Below are 6,792 nucleotides of genomic sequence, written 5' to 3' on the forward strand. Positions count from 1 at the left end.
CAAAACCGCAGCATAAATGATAGATGCAATTTCCCCCTTCGAAGAGCACACCAGCCTTCCCGTCGGTGACCCTCTGCACGATCCCACTGTACATGTGGAAAGGGTTCTTTGGGGATCATGATCATCCCGGGCAGGAAAAGGGGAAGCTCGGGGAGCTTCGGCTTTGCCCGCGCCAGCAACACCGTGATGCTCTCCTCGCTGCCCGCCCTTGCCTTTGCCTCAGAAGGAGAGGGGTTCCGCTGGATGAAGTCTTTGAGGCCCTTTTCGCCGCCTGGGAAGATTAAGGGTGAAGATTGAGGCACTGTGGAAATGTGAAAACCCTAATCCCCTCCTTACATCTACACTCTTACCTGTTGTAGTTTTTTGATCTGATGTTGGTTATGTTTGCCTTTTCACTATTGTTGTCGTCGTTGGGAGATTTGAGTGGATCGGTTGATATGTGCAGGGTTTACTCGATCGATTTGTTTTCTTTGTAAATCTACGCCCGTAGATCGATTTGGTTCCTGCCTTTTAGTGGTTGTTTGCGAGACCACCTTCGAACTCCGATTATATCAATCTCCTGGGTCTACAAAATCTGCACTCTGCCAAAATCGAACCTTTCCTCTCTGAGATACCATCGTTGTACCAATCTCCGGGTTCTACACTTTCAATTTGTTAGGAGGAGGCAAGAAATCACAAACAGAGTCGAAGAGAAATGAGAGGAGGGTTACTGGAAATCGAGCCTAAGGAGCTCAAGTTCGTCTGTAAGTCTACATTTCCCTTTTCTCCTGCTCGATCAATCGATCCATGTTTTATGTGTTTTTGTGGTTTGCTTTCTTTCTGGACGGTGTGAGGTTGGAGTCGTGTATGATCTTAAACTTGCTTAATGGTTCGCATTTGGTCTTCGAAACAGTCTAAGTCCTACATTTCCCTTTTTTTATGATCATGCATGACGGTTGTGGATTGTTTTGTTTGGCTTCTTGGGTGGTCTGTTTGATCGCAAGGAATTCAGTTAGTTTTCTAACAATTTTTTTGTTGGTTGTGGATCGAGCAGTTGAGTTGAAGAAGTAGAGCTCGTGTTCCCTAGAACTAATTAACAAGACAAATCAGTACCTTGCCTTTATGGTATTTCTTTTCTCCTTTTTATTGCATTATTACTTACATCTGTGTCATTTATTGATTTAAGTTACTGGTTTGATCAAATCTGGATTTCTTATATAGCTGTTTGGGTTTTGTAATCTAACTAATCAAGCTACTTGTCATTGCTTGAAGGTTTCTGATAATCAGGCACAAAAGATGTTTGGCAACAGATGGACAGAGATTGCAAAGGTTGTATCAGGAAGGTATTTCAACCAAACTTCTTTATTTAGTATTTACTAATAAGCCATCCGCTGTGATGGGTGGACAGGTTGTATAAATATGATTTGTATTTGCTTTACAACAGAACAGATAACGCTGTAAAGAACCGCTTCTCCACCCTCTGCAAGAAAAGGGCAAAATTTGAGGCTTCATCCAAGGAGAATAGTGTTCCATCTTTGGACCCAAGCAATAAGAGGGTTCTTGTTGAAGAACCATCTATAGCAATACTAATAGGGGAACCATCGACATCAAATAAGCAGATGGGGTAGATGAATTCACTGTGAACTAAACCACCAAGAAAAAGTTTAATTATTTATTTTTCTTATTAGTATTTCATTTGCAAGATAGGTATCACATCTCTCCTCTCAAAGAGACAATTGAAGCACATAGGAGATCTCTTGGGGAACATGGTCCAGCTCAACATCTGCAAAGGCCACCTCTATTAGAAGTTCAAAACTTTGACACAGTTAATCAGTCATCAGGTAATATGAGAGGCTATACATATGATGGTAAACCACTATCAATTTGGTTTATCTTCTTTTTGTGAAAAGATTTGTTGATGCCTTCTGCTTCCCCCTAAGCCCTCGCCTTTTCCTAATGACTAAGCAGCTTCCAATAAGGTTAGTCAAGCAACTTTCCTTGGGAGAGATGTGCCTTGTTGCAACAAGCTGAATTGCTGACTACCCTTTCCAAGAAGGTTAATGCAGAAAATACCAACCAAAGTCTTGATGAGGCTTGGAAGGTGCTAATTTTGTCAGCACAAATGATTTATATTCAATTTGCTTGAAATGTTAACCTAACTTCTATTTCATTGGTGTTGTGAATCTTTGGAAACTTTGAACCATTAGGAGCTTCAAGAGTACTTGATTCAAACTGAAGACAGTGGGCTACTAAGAAAAAGAATTGCTAATTTTGTAATCAGGTAACTAATCAAGCTACCTGTCATTGCTTGAAGCTTCAAGAGTATTTTTCTCTTGTAAATATTCAATGTTTTCATGAGCTCACATTGATGGTTCTAATTGGAGTGGATCATAGTTCCTGTAATTTGATTCAACATATGCTAGTTCCATGTCTCGTTTATGCATGAGTGACTGGTTTCACTCATTTGGTTTATGTTAGCTACATCTATCTTGTTTGGTTCAGTCTTGATCAGTTCCTAATCGTTTCTTCCATAAGTAATCTCATGAATTTATGCATACCAGTGCATTTCAACTCTATGTTAGGGTTTTGATTTACTGGAACCACATTTCAACTCTAAATTAAACTTACCTTTTTCAACTCAAGAAATTCTATAGCCTCATGTGCCTGGTTGGTAACTTGTGTTTACTGTCATATGTTGATGAATGGCCTAAAAACCACTTCTATTTCTACCTTGAGATATGCTGATAGTTTGTTGGGTTTTGATCAGGTTGTTGAAGTACCAAATGTCAGTTGGGATGATATTGGTGGGCTGGAAAATGTCAAGAGGGAACTGCAAGAGGCATTTGAAGGTGAAAAGTGGTGAGATTAGGGAAATGAAAGGTGCAAGAAGAATGGAGCAGTATAGCAAGTTGAACAGATTCTGATTCTCATAATTTAATGCCCCCATCGGGTTTGCCTCTGCCGGCCTCTCGAACGACGAGATCCGTCTGGAGGATGAGAGCCCTCTCATTGCCGAGGACAACGGCGCCCCCATTAACGACGTGGCGGAGTATGAGAGGCCGAAGAAGGTTTTGATTTTGATGAGTGATACAGGTGGTGGGCATCGCGCGTCGGCGGAGGCCATCAGGGCTGCCTTCAACCAGGAATTCGGTGATGAGTACCAGGTGAATTAGAAATTTAATTAGTGGTCTTGTCTCCAAGTGGTCCAGAAAGTAGCTTTTCCCCCTTGCTCTATGGATCAAAATCTTGTGCTAGTGTAGGTCTTTGTGACTGACTTGTGGACGGAGCATATGCCCTGGCCATTTAATCAAGTACCGAGAAGCTACAATTTTTTGGTAAAGCATGGTGCTTTGTGGAAAATGACGTACTATGGTACCGCACCTCGCTTGGTGCACCAACCACATTTTGCGGCAACTTCAACGTTTATTGCTTGGTTAGAATGTTTCCTTGTTTTTATCTTTCCGACACCTTGTTTTTATTCTTTTTCAACATTAAAATAGTGTTGGATAACTTCTAGATGTGTGTGTTGGGAAAATTGGTTATTGTTATGAATTAGTATCAATGTTCCTTAAATAGTTTAGCTGTAAGTTTATCTTTCACTTTGGCTTAAAACGATGAATTCCAATATTATCTTATCCTCAATCTCTTTCTTTGTGTTGGCTAACATGAATTCTTATCCATATTGCAGAGAGAAGTGAAAATATTCTACTTGTTGACCTTCTCTCTGATTGTTTCACACAAACCTGAGAATAAATAGTTTGATGCGGTTTTTGACTACTGAAAATGGATATACCCTTTAATTCAGTGAGAAATGTTGGATCAGAGTGAATCATCAACTTATATTTGTAGTTAAGATCTTCTCAGAGACATTTTTTAGTCTGTTTATCTCTATTATTTGGCATAATCAAAAGCCACAGTCACTAAACACTAGGAAGAACTGTGTGCCTTGGTCAGTGATGGTGCAAAAAAGAGGATCATTATCATTATCATGCCTAGTAATTTTAATTAAAGTCCATGCTGCTTTTATCTTAGGTGTATGAGGTAATCGGTGAAATTATATGGAAGGGGTTTTTTTCAATTAAAGTACTAGAACTATAGACTTGTCCTCTGCTCATTTTACTTTCTTAATTTGAGAGCAAATCAAGAGAACCCTATTTAAATTTAAATAGATATCTCGTTTCATCATCGAGTGGATAGATGCATAAATCTTTATGGTATTTTGCAGGTAAAGATCACTTGCATGTTTCTCAGTTTTGTGGAGAATAAGGTAAACCTTTCCATTAAAGGATCCAGAAGATTATTTTTTACTTACTGGGGTACTCCTCAATTTTCATCAGTACAACATGAATGTATTCCACAAGCTATTCTGGGAATGGATGTTATTTGTCAAGCAAAGTCTGGAATGGGTAAAACGGCGGTTTTTGTACTTTCTACTCTTCAGTAAATTGAGCCAACAGCAGGCCAAGTTGCTGCACTTGTGATGTGTCATACAAGAGAATTGGCCTTCCAGGTTTGACTTTATTTTTAAAGAATGATTTATGTTGATTTTGGTGGTTCTAGAATTTTGATTCATATTTATATTTGTGCAGATTTGCCATGAGTTTGAGCGATTCAGCACGTACTTACCAAACATCAAGATTGCTTATTGTATACTGTACTTGTTGTCCTGTAACTTATCTTTGAACTATTAATATTATATCATGATATAGGTTTTACATTAGAAACCAAAGAAGACACTGAAGGAGATAACCAAAGATTTATGCCCAGTTGAGACCACTTATAAATATTCAAAGTTTCAGTCATTTAGATTGTCAGTAACGAACTATTTTTTTGGTTTGATTTGGTTTTCAGGTTCTTAGCATACAACAGTTATACAGAATCAGTACTATGTACTGGGATGACAAGTATGGCACGCAGAGTGTTACATCAGAGGTTTGATTTCACTTAGATATGTTCTTAAGTTGCATTCTGTTTATATATATATATATATATATCACATGCATAATTTTCATATTCACAATGGAATAGCTAAGTGTGGTACCAACTAAGTTTGTGTGGGGACAAAATAGAGAGCAATTAAGGCACCAAGACGGGGCCAGTCTAGTGACGCAATAATGGTGCGTTTCTAGCATCTAGTAATATTCTTGTTGACATAACCAACTGATGGAAGACAATTGGGAATAAATATATTGGCCTATACCAAGTCTTCCATCTCATAGCTTGCCTTTGGGACAAATGGTATCAACCTTATTTTGCAATGACTTCAAACTGTTCTGTTGCACTTTTAGGTCTTTCCAAGTAATGACGTAGAGTTTTTTTTTTCCTTTTAAATTTTACAGATCATTTCAAGTATGAGACTTGTGATGGCCGAGGGCTCAAATAATTCTTCCAATAATTCTTTCTTGTTAGATGATAATTCCAGGTAGGCCTTAAACTTTTTCTTCCTCTGTTCTACATATTAGTTACTATAAATTAGATTTACATTTTCCTTTGATGCAGCATTCCATTTTTGGTCGATGATATCTCAAAGTCAATGACAGAAATAGATATAGCAGATATCGATCCACCGCCTTTCCTTTGTCAGAGTTCGGGCTTTGCATTTTTGGCACAATGAAAGTAGCAAATGTTACCCTCCTGTTTATCCACTGCTAATCCCCCTGTGCCTGTGCATAAATTTCTGCCTTCCATCCTGTCCATATCATCAAGTAAACAGGGTAGTATTATAGCAGATATAATATCATTCTTTTATGATATGATCTACACATGCACATTATAAACAATATACAATAAGCAATGATGATATATGGTGAATTTACTTCTTTACTTATTTCTTGTTTTACTTGATGTATTATTGAGCATCCTCATCCATATATTATAGGCCTTGGAAATTATATACAGTTATATATTGACCATAATATTAGTAATTTGATTATCAAGTTGATCTCATAGTTCTGTTGGTTCTAAAGGAAATTTATTCTTTGTCACTTTTTATACGTACAAGAGTTTTGGATTGTTTAGGGGAGAGAATTACAAGTCAGAAAAGCTCAAGTTCTTTAGTGGATATATACAGTTGTTTGTTTCACCTTTCTTGATCTCAATGCACACCAATCCCTTAGTTTAGGGAGGTAGTACATTTTGTTGAGTTGTTGTTACAAATTAATCCCTTATATTTATGTGATAATTGATGAATATTTCTTTTTTTAAGCATTTCAGTTAGTCATCTTGTTACCTGGTGCCCTTACTGCTTTTTCAACTATGATTTTTGGTCTTGGTTTACTAATATATTATTTATGTGTTTTTACAGTTTACAAATCTCAAGTACTCTAGAGTTGAAATTGATGAAGTGTGGATCGAGTGGACTGAATGCATGCTAGATTACATTTGAAGTGCGGTTCTACCTTGATGGGTTGTTAAAAGAATGTTCTACCTTGATTTTGATATCTATTAGCTAGCTTTTGATGTAAAAAGAATGTTTGGGTATTTTATGGATACTGTTGTAAGAAGATTATTTATATAATTTGTGAATATTTGTGTATTTTATGGATATTGTTGAATGAAGAATATTTGTATAATTTGTGAATATTTGTGTATTTTTTTTTATTATTGTCGGTTTTTCATTGTTTCGGAAATCAAATTGTTAAAAAATATCCATATTACATCAGTTTTCCACCGCTGCAAAACCGGTGTTATTAATTAATATTACATCGGTCATTTACCGCTGCCAAAACTGGTGTTATTAACATACAATATTACATCGGTTTTACACCGTTGATGAAACTGTGTCGTTAAGTGATACTACACCGGTTTTAAACC

The 6,792-nt window shown here is 37.1% G+C and overlaps 2 long non-coding RNA genes across 2 annotated transcripts; both read left to right on the forward strand.

The window, feature by feature from the left end:
• Positions 1 to 1,992: 1,992 nt before the first annotated feature.
• On the forward strand, positions 1,993 to 2,809 carry LOC122025395. Its single transcript, XR_006123685.1, has 3 exons — positions 1,993 to 2,080; positions 2,187 to 2,260; positions 2,747 to 2,809. It is a non-coding gene; the product is annotated as an uncharacterized LOC122025395 (long non-coding RNA).
• Positions 2,810 to 4,698: 1,889 nt separating this feature from the next.
• On the forward strand, positions 4,699 to 5,401 carry LOC122025717. Its single transcript, XR_006123814.1, has 3 exons — positions 4,699 to 4,745; positions 4,831 to 4,911; positions 5,319 to 5,401. It is a non-coding gene; the product is annotated as an uncharacterized LOC122025717 (long non-coding RNA).
• Positions 5,402 to 6,792: the final 1,391 nt, after the last annotated feature.

Source organism: Zingiber officinale, chromosome 9B, assembly GCF_018446385.1.
Source record: "Zingiber officinale cultivar Zhangliang chromosome 9B, Zo_v1.1, whole genome shotgun sequence".
NCBI lineage: Eukaryota > Viridiplantae > Streptophyta > Magnoliopsida > Zingiberales > Zingiberaceae > Zingiber > Zingiber officinale.